We start from the raw sequence: 17,992 nt of genomic DNA, 5'->3' as shown, positions 1-17,992 counted from the left end.
CTGGCATAGTCTCTCAAAGTCCTACAGGAACGCTTCAATTTCCTCCTCTCCTTCCTTAAATAGTTTGAACGCCCGAAAGGGCAACTTATGGAAAGGCGCTGTATCTTTAGGTGTTGTCTTAGATTGCCGTATTTCCGCCATTCTCCGCTCATGTTGCCGCTCTAGTTATCTCTCTTGTCGCTCATCCTGCAGCTGGATGTCTTTAATAGCATTCTGTATGGCGGTCTCTGATGGGTTAGCACCATATAATGCCAACCACTCTCGAACTCATTGCTGAAACAAGTCTTCAACTGACCGGGGTCCCGCATCACCATCCCTCTGATCCATCTTGGCTAGCTCACTGATCAGGGTGGCCTTGTTCTTTGTCCCACCGGTCCCTCCAAGGCTCTCAAGTAAATCTTTCAGCGTGGCTCTCCTGCAGGCTGCATAGCTGGCCATTCACTGTGGTGGTTTGGAGTGTCCCAGTAACTGGAGAGCAAATCCCACCGCTGCCAACCAATGTAACGAGCCCCTGCTCGCTCGGTTCCACTCTCCCGACACTCCTCTGCTGCTATAGAATCAGATTGCAGATCGCAACGTCTGATGGTTCAGTCATCCGATGCTCCGGGATTAGAACTACAGCTATGTGCCATTCGAATCCAGTTATGATAGCTCAGAACAAACACCAGGCAGGCTGTATGTAAATTCAAACAGGGATCTCTTTTATTGCAAGGAATACAGGCTCTTTTATACAGTAAAAGAGGAGGTGCATACCTCCTGCTCATATTACTCTGAACATACACCTGTGACCAGAAACCTAATTAACATGGGCTAATTAACTAATCCCTTTAGCCAGCCTAGATGACTCAGTCATGACCTTTAGGCCAGACTGGCTGTCTTGTAGGTCAGAAAACACAATCAACATTATCACAAATTAACACCGAACTCTTCTTCACACAATAGCAGAGTTAATTAACACAAACAACAATGGGGATCTAATGACTCTTAGATCCCATACTAGACTTATTTATAATACACATTCTAGCAGGCAACAGACAGACAGGTGGCTGGAATTGACATCAGCATCTCCTAACAGTATTTGTCCCAGCATTATGAATCAGAGGAGAAATACTTCAGTATTCCAAGCTTCATGACAATCCAGTATTCCAAGGTTCATGACAATACTTTATTTGTTTTTTGTTTCTTTGGTCTTTTTCTTCCTTTTCTAAAATACTTTTCAAATTGGTGGATAAGGCAATATATTCAGCAGTGGTCCTATGAGGAATCAACTTGTCTCTCAATTCTTTAATTTCTGTATCTATGAGGGACAATTTGATCTTTTTCTTATCCACCAAAAATTGTAGGAGTTTTAATCCTGTTTCGTTAAAGTATTTGAACCAGGACTCTAGGTCCGGTTCATCTTGTTGGGAAAAAATTTCCTACCTAAGACCTCTGGGGACCATCTGTTCCTTGACATATTGTTCAAGGAAAGCCCAGTGTCCCACTGAAGATGGAGTTCACTAATCATCAGGTTCTTCAGCCTGGTGAACAAACCTCCCATCTCTGAGTCTGGGTTAGTGCTAACAAAAACACCATCCGTATTAAGAGACCTGGACGTCCTGTACTCAAACACGTCCATGTTCTGAAACTCGTGAAAGAGTGCAGAAAAGATAAATAAAAATAGAAAGCCGCTGTGTACCAAAAAGTTAGAATAGCAATAAAAAATTGCTATTACAAACAACACTGCGCTCACTATAATATAACAAAAAAGCGGCTACATACGTTGTGACAAAGAACAATAAAAGGAAAATAAAAAATGCAGCGCTAAGTGAATGTTAGCAAAGTGAAATCAAGTCCACAAATCTTTATATTCAATAGTGCATCTTGTGATAAATAAATCATAAAGTCTCAAAGTGAACAACTGTAAAATGATGAAGTGTCCAATAGTGTCAGAACACGGAATGGGCCATTCCTGGATAGTGGTTAACAAACATAAGCTGATAGAGGTGGTATAGATCCGTGAATGGAACCAACATCAATATTACTCAACATCAGTGGATGGAAAAAGGATGGGTACTCTTACCAGATAAGGTGGACTCCCCTGTCAGCGACATGGAGTCAATCAAGCAGTGAGCCCAGCTGGGCCGATGGGAGAGTTTCAGGATGGTAGAGCTGGCTGGGTGGACTTCAACCGGACCTCAAGGGATCATCGACCGAACCTCCAAGAATCATCCAGGCAGGTCATCAAAGTGAGGACTCCAAACTCCAGGCTCAGGAGACAGGATGTGTCACAAGTAGCCCATGGTGGGCAAACACTCTCATCCGGATGGTATGTAAAGAAAAATTAAAATTTCCGCATGGTGCAGGTAAAAAGGGGAGATTTATTTTAAAAAACTGTACAAATAAAATATCACATAAATGGCAAAGGCAGCATGGAGAGGGGGCAACCGTCCGACACGTTTCGACCTAATGGTCTTCTACTGGGGCTCACTCACCCACTCCATACTGCTAATATTTATAAATAATCATATGACACATAACCAATAGGAAGGAGGAATTCCCATTGGATTTCATTGGGCCAGGGACAGCAACCCGGTCAAAAGGCTTGTCACATGGTCCAGTAACCCAATCAGCAAAGAGGTAGGAAAGACAGGCGGGTGTATCCTCCAATGAGTCCATAGACCGGAAATCATCAATCCTTAGGAAGAGCCACCCGCGTGTCAAACACAAGAATGTGACGTAGCACTGTGAAGCCCACCAAACATCATTCCAAGATCACATGATCGGGGGAGGAAATGTCACATGACTGCGGGGAAATCCCGCGATCTCCACGAGAATAGCCACCGCAGCCAGGTGAATAAATCCCAGCCCATCACGCCAAACGTCATTCCCAGGCCACATGATCAGGGGGGGAAAACACATCACATGACCGCAGGGAAACCTTGCGATCTCAGCGGGAATCGCCACCGCGGTCAGGTGGGTGCAACCCATCCAATCACGGCCAGGTCAAATGAACAAAGAGGAAGCAATATCACGTGACAGTGGGGAAATCCCGCGAGAACAGCGGGAAACATCACCGCGGCAACGTGAACATGTCTCAACCAATCAGAGCCAAAAGGGCCCAAAATAACTCCAAGTATGTAGAGGAAAATGTTCTGCACATTGTAACAAGAACGAACATATCTCTCATAACAAATGAAAATTCTATAAACAACCTATGGCATAATAAAAACATAAATAGAAGACATCAGACTATAGATAATTAGTGGATAATGTCTAATACTAACCCATCTAACCCTGTAAAGAAGAAATCAGTATACATACCCTTTTCAAAGCCGATCCGACCCGATCCCATGCTGAGCTGTCAGCTGCGGCTTTGCTGTGGAGGCGGGTGCAGAGGAGGCAGCCGACAATGGAAGCCCCCAAGTCTATGGGTGACGTCACTCCTCATTCATTTCACAGCTGTTGTCGCCCATGTCCTCTGCAGAGCTTCCGCCGCTGGAGACCGGATTGTCTTCAAAAAAGGTATGTATACTGATTTCTTCTTTACAGGGCCAGATAGGTTAGTCTTAGATCATGGATGTCCGTAGATGTGGAAGTTTAAATGTTTTTCCCCCATACACACGGTCGGATTTTCCGACGGAAAATGTTCGATAGGAGCTATTTGTCGGAAATTCCGACCGTGTAGGCTGCATCGGACATTTTCCATCGGAATGTCCGTCGCACAAAATTTGAGATCTGGATCTCAAATTTTCCGACAACAAAACCCGTTCTCGTAAATTCCGAGTGTGTGCACACAATTCCGACGCACAAAGTGCCATGCATGCTCAGAATAAATTACGAGACGGAAGCGCTCGGTCTGGTAAAACTAGCGTTCGTAATGGAGATAGCACATTCATCATGCTGCAATTTTTTAAATAGTGTAATGCAGCTCATTCTCTTCTTCTTCTTTATAATGCTAGAATAATGAAGTTGTTTTGCTGCTCATATTCACACAGAGTCCTCACAAACTGATTTCTTTATTATTTCTCATGATCCCCTGAATAATATTATTTTTTTTGTCACATCTCCATAATAATATTTATAATTTTTGTGTATATATATATATATATATATATATATATATATATATATTTTTTTTTTTTTTTTTTTATCAAGATCTCCTATTTTTTAAATTTTTTTTTATAGTGATCTCCATAATATTTTTTCTCGTTTTGTGTGTCAAGTTACCACAACACCATGATTATCTTGTATCTTTTAATCTCAAGGAGGTTGGTTTGTGTTGGTGTCCCTTGTTAATTTGACATTGTATTTTTGAAATGTACCTGCCTACTCACAAACTATCTTTTTTGAAGTAAAACACATAGGCAAGTATTTCTGCAAAAAAAATATCCATTTATTCTGGGTCATAACAAAATAAAGAGGAAGGCAACGCTGGAGAAACTGCTGAAATTTGCGAAGCCTTTGTACCCCAGGGCACACATCAATAATTTTACAGTCAAAATTTTTGGCCTGAGGAGTCTCTATAATAGTGAGCACAATCCGGTCCAGGACTACAAGAGATCAGAAACAGCAGCAGATGACATATATGTCCCTAGGCTGTGGTCATACAACAGCCTGCATCTTTTGTCAGACCAGACTGAACCCAGGCCATCACTCTCTGGTCTTCCTTACACACTTCCTTCCAGGCTTCCTTTCAGGCTGTGGCTCTGGTGTTGTAGTTGCGGCAGGAGATGGAGGAGGAGGAGGAGGAGGTGGAGGAGGAGGACCAGGAGGACCATGGTTGAACTCACAAAGGTGGCTTTGGTTTGTGAGTTCGCCCCTCAACCCCTTATTTAGGGCTTGTAAGATGAGATACTCACATAAGAGGCGTTGGCCCTCCTCCATTTCCTGCATTTTGCAGGCTATCTTGTAAGCAGATTCCTCTTGATTATTGGGGGGGGGTTCTGAGGGCCGCGGTAGCCTTCATAAATAGGCCAATTGCAGCCTCCTCCAGGTTACTCCTCTTCCTGGGCCTTTTTGTTGGAATGTGGAGGGGAGGGACCTGGGTTTCAGGCAGGCTACTGGGCCCGGCCACCTCCTAGCTGACACTTTCTACTGCCTGGCTGAGGCTTTCCTGTGTATGAAAAAGGGACATAGTTTTAGTTTTTTGTTCAGCAATCACACACAATTTTCAGCTCATGACTGTTGCAAATAGAATGTTAATAAATAGAAATGACTATCATTCTGACCCCAGCATTTTTCATTCTTGTCACAATCATTTGTCTACTACTGTCTATTGATATGTAAAACACTTTGTGAAATCATAAATTAGTGATCAAAAATAACATCTATTTAACATCATTAATTTGACAACCAGAGATATTTTTAAGAATGCTATACCTGACTCAAGCTGGGCTCCTCCACATGTTGCTGCCTGGAAGGCCTAGGTTGGTCATCGAAAGCCTCAGCTGGGGGGGAAGGAAGCCTTGAAGGAAGACTGGAGAGTGCTGGCCTGGGTTCACTCTGGTCTGACAGAAAATGCAGTCTGTCATAGAACCACAGCCTGGGGACATAAATGTCATCTGCTGCAGCTCCTGATCTCAGGGAATCCTGGACCTTCTTGCGCTCCGTAAGATAAGTACTCCTCATGCCACCAATTTTGGACTTTAAATACTTGATGTCTGCTGTGGGGATCACCGGCTTCACAAATTCAAGCAGTTTCTCCAGCGCTGCCTGCCTCTTTGTTTTGTTATAAAAAAAACGGGTGGTTTACCTGCCACAGACAGGGCAGCTCCCTGAACATATCAATGAATATTGATTGAAATTCTATATCAATGAAGAGATCCATTTTCTCTGCAAGACACAACACAAGACAAACCCTAATGTCAGGCGAAACTCTCATAATCTTGACCCAATATAGGCCTCAATCTATAAGCAGTATAGGCCACTGATGCACCAAATTAAAACTGTACCTTCGTTATAACGATCAGAGCTTCCGATACTCCTTCCTCCTCTCACAGATCGTACATACGATGCATGCGTGTTACGCTTTATATACACTGTGCATGCGTGACACTCCACCCGCCCCTGATGTTCTTTCTAGTCTATTCCCCGTCCCTTCTCTTTCGGCACAGTGGGAGAGCACATGGCGGAGACACAGCAGGTGCATGCAGAGAGCAGCAACGATGAAAGCCCGGAGCCACGAACGTCCCGATCCCGGAGGAGATTGAAGGCCTCAAATATGTCCTGTGAAGAGATGGTGGAGATGGTGAACATCTTAAAGAGGGCCGACTAAACCCAAATGTGAGAAAGGCCAAGATCATGACTAAGGTTATTAAGAGTCTGTGCCAGAATTTTGGAGTACGATGATCCAAGGATCAACTGAGGAAACGATGGTCAGACTTGAAATTGAGGGAGCACGATCAGTACAGAAGAATTAAGAGAGTTCTTAAAAAAAGTAAGTAGTTGTCGTGTGTTCCTATTATTATTATTATTACTTGCATGCTGCTCCATGTGCTTTTCTTTACTGTTGTACAGTTTAAAATAGAAACTTTTATGTTCATGGGCACAGTAATCGATCGTAGGAAACATCGTTCGTTCGCCCACTTATAAGATGTTTTTGGCAGATACAGGTTAACTACATTTGTTCAGGCCTATTGTAGTAAAAGAAGTTTGTTGTCTAGATGGATTTGTAACTAGAATGATATGGAAACTTGATTCAGTGTAAGGAGAGGACACTCAGCAGCTGTTTACACATCTGGACGCAGAAGCACTAGTGTGGGACACCAGAACAATCTTTTTAGGGTGTCCCACACAGGTGCTCCAGTGGATACTAGGGGTGTCTCCATGTGTGAAAATTGATGAAAAAAGGTAAGTATTCCAGCTTTAGAAAGAAAAAAAAATTATTCAGCTTGAAACTCGGCCAAAACAGACAATTGAACGACACTTCCAAACAATGTTTCATATTCCTATTTCTGCCATCAAATATCTCTGTGCTAAGTATACCTTTTTTTTATTCACATAGGGGAGAAAAGACTCGGGACATCTGAGGACACCAGGGACCCCCCCACCTCCGAAAGAAGGGAAAATCCCCAAAACACAAGCTGAAGTGGGTGAAATTGTCACCACAACAGGTGAGTGTCTGAGATCACAGCTTTAGGTAATAGATGTATGCCTGCATATTTATAATACACAGTGTGTTTTTTTATTTTAGGTATGTGGATATTGTGGAAGAAGAAACTCATTTCACCAGTGAAAGTGCCCAGATCCTCATCGGGGAGATAATGGGGTGCAATCGTGATTTAGAAAATATAAAGGAAAACATCAATGATGTTCAACAAAAAAATGAAGAACATCACTGATATTTTAGGCAGAATATAAAAGACAAAAAAATGGTACCGTTTTATGTGTATTTTTCCTTTTAACAACAATTTTTAAAGTATTTTAAAAACCAAATTTTGAAGATGCACACGGTGTGTCAACATGTGCTATCTGCCATCACGGGATATCATGTACGTGCTTTGTGGGTGCAACCCCTTCCTCTCAACTGTAGTAGGTGAGAAGAAGGGGTTGCACCCCCAAAACACGTCCATTGATTCCCCATGATGGGAGCTAGCACATGTTGATATTAGGCATGGGATCAGGAGGGAAATCCCCAGTTTAAATCCCAATTTGTGTGCATCTTCAAAATTTGGCTTTTACAGGGGTGACATCACCCCATCTGATGAAGGCAAGATCAACACAGTTTGGACATACTAATGTCTGATATTGCCTTCACTTTGTCAAAGTTGAACTTTGTAAGTTCCTGAGTTGTGTATGTTCTGTTTGGAAACATGCCTGTTGAACCAAAAAAAGGCTATTTCTAATGTGACCAAAAAAAGTTATACAACAAAGATGTTGGTTTGTTCAAAAACCCTTTTCTAACGCACATGTGAATGTGCTTTTGAGTGAAATGTTTTCTACTCAACAATATGTGGCTTCTTATTTCAATGTTCAAAAGCAGTTTTTGTAGTAAGTTGGTGTTTACAGTGACAATGTGGGTTATTTACTAAAGGCAAATCCACTTTGCACTACAAGTGCACTTTCATTGCAGTTTCAAGTGCACTTTTGCAGTGCATTTGGAGTGCAAAGTGGATTTTCCTTTAGTAAATAACTCCCACAGTGCTTTGTAATTTGCCACAATCACCCCATTTTCGTGACTGCCAAAAAATCACAAAAGAAAGAAACACAAGCAGTAAATACAAGGAAATATTATTTCTGTTTATCCAAAAAAAATGTATTTTTAAAATGTTTCTTGATTGTGTGGCATATCAATGGCCCCCCTACCCGCAAAGTACTCCAGATATTTTTGTCTCACTTCGCGGGTGCTTTGGTGGGGCAAGCCAGGACGGCCAGCTTCAAGTGCTGTCAGGGTTGAAGGATCTGGAAAGCCGGCCTCAGTCCCAACTGAGGCCACATAGTTTGTAGCATTTTTTCTAAGAAAATTGTGCATAATGCAGCAGGCAAGCACAATATGGTTGAGTTTATATTCCGCCATGTGGATTGGTGTCAGAAATAGGCGGAAACGGCTGGCCATTATCTCTAAAGCGTTCTCCACCACTCTTCTGGCTCTGGCCAGCCGGTAATTAAAAACCCTCTGGTCCGGGGTGAGGGTCCCCATAGGAAATGGTCGCATAAGATGGTCCCCCAGTGCAAATGCTTCATCCACGATGAACGGGAGTCCTTCCACATTGTCTTCTGGAGGTGGCAAGCCCAAGCTGCCATTCTGGAGCTGTCTCAGTGTGGGCGATGACTCCACCATCCGACATCCGGCCATTTTTCCCCATGTCCACATACAGGAACTCGTAAGTAGCCGACACCACCGCCAACAACACAATACTATTAAACCCCTTGTAAGTATAATAGTATGACCTCGAGTTGGGGGGTGGGACTATGTGGACGTGTTTCCCATTTATTGCCCCTCCACAATTGGCAAAGTGGGATGCCACAGTCTGCCATTCCTGTGGTGTTGAAGGAAACTGTGGAGTCAAACAAGAAAAAATTTGTACTTTTGCACATAACATTGCAAACAGATTATACACAAACATTCTTGGCCAACATCAGTATAATATTTATTTTAAGGAGTACTTAAAGACAAAAATATAAGGTCCACTTATCAGATTCCTCACCCCCTCTGAAGGCCCATTGTAAAAATTTTAGGGGGGGATGTTTTGGACAGGTAATCCTCTCCACTTCATTGAGAGCTGAATGCATAAATAATGTGTTTTTCTTTGGCCAGCCCCTCCTTACTTTACACTATTGGCAGCCCACTGGACAGGTAAGAAGTGTCATAATACAAAAATATGAATACACACTGTCCTAATTGAAGCACTTTTTTACATTCTGCAAATATCAAGATAGGAGAACAAAACTTTAACCGAATGACGGCTACAGCGCGGACCTCAATTTCCGGGAGGCCGTCATGGGACGTCCTCCCCTGTGCACGCGCACCGCGCGCACCCTGCAGGGCACGCGGTGTGCGCGGTGATCACCGAGTCACAGAGACTCGGATGATCACAGATCCGTGTAAGGGGACGGTCCCGGCCCCTTACCATGTGATCAGCTGTCAGCCAATGACAGCTGATCACATGATGTAAACAAAACCTCGGTGATCGGTTTCGTTTTCTCCTCACGCTGACAGCGCGAGGAGGAAAAAAAAGCTGATCACCGGCTTATGTCAAAGGGACATCGGTCCCGAAGAGGAAGGAGGCACATATGCCTCATCTGTGCCAACAAGATCCATCTGTCATTGCCACCTGCCAGTGCCCACAGTGCCCACAAGTGCCACCTATCAATGCCCACAAGTGCCACCTGTCAATGCCCGCAAGTGCCACCTATCAATGCCCACCAGTGGTGCCAATTAGTGCCACTTAGCAGTGCTGCCATCAATCAGTGCCCCATCAGTGCCCATCACTGCCACCCATCAGTGCCCATCACCGCCACCCATCAGTGCCCATCACTGCCACCTATCAGTGCCCATCAGTGCTGCCTCATCAGCGTACATCAACGAAGGAGAAAAATTACCTGTTTGCTAAATTTTATAACAAAATATAAAAAAATATAATTAAAAAAAAAATTCTGTCTTTTTAAATTTTTTTAACAAAAACTAAAAACCGCAGAGGTGATCAAATACCATCAAAAGAAAGCTCTATTTGTGGGAAAAAAATGATAAAAATTTCATTTGGGTACAGTGTTGTATGACCGCGCAATTGTCATTCAAAGTGCAACAGCGCTGAAAGCTGAAAATTGGTCTGGACAGGAGGGGGGGTTTAAGTGCCCAGTAAGCAAGTGGTTAAACAGTACCATTTGAAAGTATTCAGGCAGGCCCTTTCACTACATGCTTTGGTGAATTCATCCATTAATATGAAAACAAAAGAGGTAGGTATAGTGTGTATGGGTTTGGCAAAGTCAGCAGATAGAGGATTGGTATGGGTTGACTTAGCGGTTGGGGGGAGGGATGGTTCCAAATGATTTTGGGACCCCAAAAAAATACCTCTGGCACTCTGCATGAATTTAAGCACACAAATAACATTTGTACACATTTTAGGGGGTGTTTAGGGTAAAGCACTACAATGGAGCTGACAAAATACATTGTTAAGTGACTAGGATAGGTGTATATGGGCCCAGGATAGCATACTGAGGGGGTTAGTGAAGGCAAATATGCATGAAGGACAAAAAAGGAACTTTAAAAAAATCCAGCATGTATGAGGACAAAGGGGGCATTCACAGCATATTACAATCATGGTAATTAGGGAATGATGAATGAACTACAATACATTAGCAAACATGAAATACATAGAATGTGATGTTAAAGGAGAAAACATACCCTAATATAGTCCTTCTGCAGGACCCGAATGATGGCAGAACAGGTCTCTGGAATAATAATCCCCAGAGCCTGGGGGGAGATACCTGTCAAGAACTTGATGTCCTGGGGACTTTTCCCCATCGCCAAGTACCGCAAAGTGGCGACTAGCCTCTGTTCGGGAGTGATGGCTTGCCGCATGCAGGTGTCCTGCCTGCTAATATAAGGGGACAGCAAAGCCAACAAACAGTTTCCCAGATTTCCTCAGACAAACTGATGGTACTCCTACTTACTGCCCCCTCACCATATCCAAAGTTTTTGGAGAATTCTATCACAAATTATATAACTGTCTACAAACTGACCCTAACTATGATTTTACACAGAAGAGGTTTGACTCTTTCTTTGACTCGCTACATATACCCAAACTATCCCCCGATCATCTCCTTTCTCTGAACTCTGCAATTACTCCTGAGGAATTAGCTGAAGTAGTTAAAAATCTTTCTACCCAAAAATCCCCTGGCCCAGATGGCCTGCCATAATTATAAAACCTTTTTACCTATTTTAAGCCCACATTTGATTTCTCTCTATACTTCCTTATTTCAAGGCACTGAACCTCACTCCCAATTCCTTCATGCCCACATCTCCGTGATCCCAAAACCCGGTAAAGATCCCTCCCTCCCTGACAACTACAGACCTATTGCTTTACTTAACTCCGACTACAAAATATTTACAAAAATCTTACATAAAGACCAAGTAGGCTTTGTAACAGCCGGACACACTGGAGATAATACAAGACGTACCATAGACCTCATAGATTTGTTAAACAAAGTGTCCCACCCAGCCTTGATCCTGAGCCTTGATGCACAGAAAGCCTTTGACAGGCTCAGTTGGCCCTTTCTCTTTGCTACACTCTCCAAATATGGTTTCGATGGCTCCTTTATAGCAGCACTACATGCCTTACACTCTAATCCTTCCTCCCAAGTTCAGCTATCATCCTATCTATCACCTTCTTTCTTTTTGAGTAATGGAACCAGGCAGGGATGTCCGCTTTCCCCCCTACTTTTTATCCTCTGTCTAGAACCTCTAGCTACAGCCATCCGCACTCACCCTGACATCCGTGGAGTCTCCCTGCGTCATAATGAGTATAAATTGTCATTGTTTGCAGACGACATTCTACTGACTTTGACCAGACCCCACATCTATCTCCCGAACTTACACGCTCTACTGAAAGAATTTAGCTTCCTCTCAGGATATAAAATCAACACAAGCAAAACAGAGGCCCTACCACTACATATTCTACACTCAGACATTGCCATCCTTCAACAAAACTATTCCTATCACTGGTGCCCGAATTCTCTTAAATTTTTAGGGATACATCTCACCCCATCATACCCCTCTCTCTATCAGGCCAATTCCCCCCCCCCCCCCCCTTCCGTGACATTGACCGCCTCTTGCAACAGTGGGATACATATCCCATTTCTTTCTTGGGTCACATCAATGTCCTGAAGATGTCTATTTTGCCGAGGCTCCTTTATCTATTTGAAACCCTACCGATCCTTGTCCCCATGTCCCAACTCAAAGCCACTCAGGTCATTCCTCAACTTTATTTGGCACTATAAGACTCATCGAATAGCTAGTTCAGTAGTGTTAGCTCCTAGGTCCAGAGGTGGATTGGGAGCCCCAGACCTTATTAAATATTATTTTACTACTCACCTCAAATCGATTATCACCTGGTCTTCCAGAATGGCATCCAGCATTTGGGCGGAGATTGAAATGAGCATCACCAGCCCGGTTCATCCCTGCTCCATGATTTGGACAGATCTAGAGGCCTCTATGACACAACTTTGAAGCCTTTGTTTAAACCCGATGCTATTCACCCTCTCCATATGTAAAAAATGTTCCCGCCAATTCACCCTTTCCTCGCCATGTCCACCCCTATTGAATGTATTGTTTAATCTCGACATCTGAGATAGCCTCTCCTATACCCAAATGCTCCCATGGACACAGGCTGGAATTTTTCAGCTCCAAAACCTGTTACATCCACTCACCCACACACTCCTACCTTTCAATGAACTGCAGCATAAATACCAGATCCCTAAACAATCATTCTATTCCTACCTCCAATTTAAACACTATTTTCTCTCTAAATTCTCTGATTTAACCTTGGATAAGCCCACCCAATTTGAACTCTTATGTTCTCAAGGTCCATACCAAACCCATCTTATCTCTGATATCTATAGATAGCTACATGAAGCTCTCTCACTCACTAACACATATCATTCCTGCATGCAGAAATGGTCCCAGATCATTAAGCAGCCTATTCAACTTCCTCAATGGCAGAAGATATGAGAGACAGCTTCCAAGTCTTCAAGATGTGTGGAACAGAGGGAGACAACATATAAAATACTTCTTTTTTGCTATAGAATCCCAGAGGTCCTACATAGATATGACCTCAAGACTTCCCGGGTGTGTTGGCACACACACAGGCTCCTACTTTCACATTTTTTTGGGAGTGCCCCATTATCCAACCCTTTTGGGCTTCTATACATGCCCATCTACAGAAACTCCTTGAAATTACTCTACCCCTGGACCCGATCCAGTTTCTTCTGGGTCTGTCGTTCCCTGGCATCCCCAAACACACCCAAAAATTAGTTGCCTATATTCTTCTGGCAGAAAAAAGGGCTATACCCCTGAGATGTCCACCTCCCCTCCTACCCTTGCACAGACGCTGTAAATATTGGAACACATCTGCAGAATGGAACACCTAACTGAAACAGTCAAGCCGACAAATGGTGAAAAACTGGGTCCGTCATCCGGAGATAGTTCCTGAAATCATCAGGATTATTCTCACGGATCTCCCTCAACAAAGGCATATGAGAGAATTGGTCACGCTGGAGCAACCAATTCTTCGTCTGTGAACTCCTCCGCACCCTGTTCATGGACTGGGCTTGGGTCAAAGCAAGAACCCCAACACCAAGCCCGCATAGCACGAATTCTACGACGAGTACGTAACCGCAACATGGCTTCAAAACGGTCGGCTGGTCAGAACGAACTAACAGAAAGCACTGAAAAACAAAAAGGCCTGAGAAGAGCGAGTTGAAATTCAGAAAGGAGCGGACAAGAACACGCTGAAAATCAAATACATACTATAATAATAATAATATGCACTGACAAACAAATGCGAACTGACTACACGCACTGAAGAACAGATGCGAATCCACAAGCACAAACTGAAGAGCAGTAATAACGATCTGAAAAGCACGAGTCTGAAAAGCACGAATCGTCTCTCACCAAACTTCTACTAACACGAGATTAGCAGAAGGAGCCCAAAGGGTGGCACACTTGGTATTGAACTTCCCTTTTCTAGTGCCATCGTATGTGTTGTACGTCACTGCATTCTTCCAACATCCATCGGAAAAAAAACATGGATTTTGTTGTCGGAATGTGCGATCGTGTGTATTAGGGTGGACTTATCCTTTAAGCCTAAAATAAGCCGAAAGATAAATGTAACGTAAAAAATGTAGGACCCACAACATTAGTTTAAAGCCCTGATTTGTGGGTGATATATTTCCCACCATGCTGCAGGAGAAGGAACCAACACCAAGCAGTGCTGGATTAAACTCTGTGTAGGCCCCTAGGCAGACAAAACCTTGGGCCACCCCTGCAGGTTTCTAGAGGTTTCAGTTCGGCTGTCGGGCCGGGGGGCGGAGACTACAGGTCACGTTACCCGTGACCATGAAGAGGGAGGGTATCTACATGAGACGCCAGTTACAGGAGGGACAGTGAGTGTAGCTCCCCATGCATGTGCCTGGATAGGAGGAGTAGCTGCATACACAGTAGAAGAATCCATCTCTTTAGTATTCTCCAGCCACTTCTATCCAGCTTCTTTCTACTGCCCCCTAGTGCTCTCAGGCTCCCACCATGCTCTCAGATGCCCCCCTCCTGTGCTCTCAGGCTCCCCCACTGCTCTCCAGCCCCTCCCAGTGCTCATCGCCCCCCTGTACTCTCCCAGCTGGATCGGATTACTGTGTCCATCAGTGCAGCCTCACTGTGTCAACATTGCAGCCTCCCTGTGCCCATCTGCAACCTCACTGTTCCCATCAATGCAGCATTACTGTGCCCATCAAATACACCCTCACTCTGCCCATCAAATGCAGCTTCACTCTGCCCATCTGCAGCCTCTCTGTGCCCATCAATGCAGCCTCACTCTGCTCATAAAATTAAGCCTCACTGTGCCCATAAAATGCAGCCTCACTGTGCTCATCAATGCAGCCTCACTGTGCCCATCAATGCAGGCTCACTGTGCCCATCTGCAGCCTTATCAGTGCAAATCAATGCTGCCTTACTGTGCCCATCTAAGCAACATCACTGTGCCCATCTGCAGCCTCACTGTGCCCATCTGCAGCCTCACTGTGCTCAATAATGCAGCCTCACCTGCCCATGAAATGCAGCCTCATCAGTGCCCATAAATACAGCCTCACTGTGCCCATCTGCAACCTCACTGTAGCCATCAATGCAGCATTACTGTGCCCATCAAATGCACCCTCACTCTGCCCATCTGCAGCCTCTCTGTGCCCATCAATGCAGCCTCACTCTGCCCGTGAAATGCACCTTCATCAGTGCCCATCAATGAAGCCTCACTGTGCTCATAAAATTAAGCCTCACTGTGCCCATAAAATGCAGCCGCACTGTGCCCATCGATGCAGCCTCACTGTGCCCATCAATGCAGGCTCACTGTGCCCATCTGCAGCCTCGTCAGTTACCACCAATGCAGCCTCACTGTGCCCATCTAAGCAACATCACTGTGCCCATCTGCAGCCACACTGTGCCCATCTGCAGCCTCACTGTGCCCATCAAATGCAGCCTCACTGTGCCCATCTGCAGCCTCACTGTGCCCATTAATGCAGCCTTACCGTGCCCATGAAATGCAGCCTCATCAGTGCCCATAAATACAGCCTGACTGTGCCCACCTGCAGTCTCATTGTTGCCCATCTAAGCAGCATCACTGTGCCCATTAATGCAGCCTCACTGTGCCGATGAAATGCAGCCTCATCAGTGCCCATAAATACAGCCTGATTGTGCCCATCTGCAGTCTCATCATTGCCCATCTAAGCAGCCTCACTGTGCCCATCTGCAGCCTCACTGTGCCCATCAAATGCAGCCTCACTGTGCCCAACAATGCAGCCTCACTGTGCCCATCTACAGCCTTAATCTGCCCATCAATGCAGCCTCACTGTGCCCATAAAATTCAGCCTCATCAGTGCCCATCTAAGCAGCCTCACTGTGCCCATCTGCAGCCTCACTGTGCCCATCTGCAGCCTCACCGCGCCCATGAAATGCAGCCTCATCAGTGCCCATCTGCAGCCTCACTGTGCCCATTAATGCAGCCTCACTGTGCCCATCTGCAGCCTGCTCAGTGCCCATTAATGCAGCCTGATCAGTGCCCATTAATGCAGCCTCACTGTGCCCATAAATGCAGCCTCACTATGCCCATAAATGCAGCCTCACTCTGCCCATGAAATGCAACCTCACTCTGCCCATAAAATGCAGCCTCACTGTACCCATAAAATGCAGCCTCATCATTGCCCATCAATGCAGCCTCACTGTGCCCATTTGCAGCCTCATCAGTGTCCATCAATGCAGCCTTGCTGTGCCCATCTGCAGCCTCACTGCGCCAACAATGCAGCCTCACCTGTGCCTATCTGCAGCCTGATCAGTGTCCATCAATGCAGCCTTGGCAGTGCTCGTCTGCAGCCTCGCCAGTGCCCATCAATGCAGCCTCACTGTGCCCATCTGCAGCCTCATCAGTGCCCATGAATGCAACCTCACTGTGCCCATCTGCAGCCTCATCAGTGCCCATCAATGCAGCCTCACTGTGCCAACAATGCAGCCTCACCTGTGCCCATCTGCAGCCTGATCAGTGCCCATCTGCAGCCTCACTGTACCCATATGCAGTCTCATCAATGCCCATCAATGCAGCCTCACTGTGCCCATGAAATTCAGCCTCACTAGTGCCCATCAATGCAGCCTCACTGTGCCCATCTGCAACCTCACTGTGCCCATCTGCAGCCTCACCAGTTCCCATCAATGCAGCCTCGCTGTGCCCATGAAATGCAGCCTCTTCAGTGCCCATCAATGCAGCCTCACTGTGCCCATCTGCAGCCTCATTGTGCCTATGAAATGCAGCCTCATTGTTGCCCATCAATTCAGCCTCACTGTGCCCATCTTCAGCCTCACCTGTGCCCATCTGCAGCCTCGCCAGTGCCTTTATTACAAAGAGCGGGCATCTCCCACTGTGTCACGGAGCTGGGGTCTGAACTGTTCGACGGCCGTCCACTGTAACAAAGCCCCGCCTCCTAGATTGTAATAGACGGAACACTGATTCAGTTGAATCAGTGTTCCAGCTATCACGGTCTAGGAGGCGGGGCATTGTTACACTGGCTGAACATTTCAGATCCCAGCTCCATGACACAGTGGGAGATACCTGATCTGTGTGATTATAAAAGCGGAGAGAGGGAAAGGAGGACTCTGCACTTGGATCGGCCCTGGGCACCACTGCAGCAGCAGTTTAAAGAGGCCCCAGGGCAGGCAGCCTACCAAGAAAGTTTTTGGTATCCCCGTAGGCCAGTTTGGCCCTAGCCTGGGCACACTCTAATCACTACGTGCAGTGTTGCCTACTGCCGGGCTTCCCCCATGTTGACCCCCCGCCCTGCAGTGCTGCTGGCTTTCCTCCTCTTCTCTTGCCCCCAGCTGCTGCAGGTGATGTTTAAGCATGGAGAGTGGAGGAAGGGGCTAGTAAGGGGCTAGTAAACATGTATTATCAGCATCTTCCTTTTCTAAATTAACACAGTGAACACACTCACTCACTGTGTTCATTCATAACTGAAGCATAAAAACCTGCGTTTTCTATGCTTCAATGTGTGAATGAACAGAGCACAGAGCACTTCCCATTCATCCACTGTCCAGTGCAGATGAGGCTGCAGAGAAAGACATGTGTGTTTGAGCTTTGGAGTGCACACCCTAATGCAATAGGCTGTGAACACCTATGCTATCACTACAGTACATTATGTAACAAGGTCTCTGGCCTCCTTCAGTCTAATGAGAACCTCCAGAGCCAGAGATAGCTGACATCCTTCTGTATGTAGTGGGTTGTGAGGCATAGTGGGTGCAAGGTGGAAGTTATTGGGCGCC

Source organism: Aquarana catesbeiana, linkage group LG13 (genome assembly GCF_042186555.1).
Source record: "Aquarana catesbeiana isolate 2022-GZ linkage group LG13, ASM4218655v1, whole genome shotgun sequence".
NCBI classification, from domain to species: domain Eukaryota; kingdom Metazoa; phylum Chordata; class Amphibia; order Anura; family Ranidae; genus Aquarana; species Aquarana catesbeiana.
Note: the sequence above shows the minus strand (reverse complement) of the source record.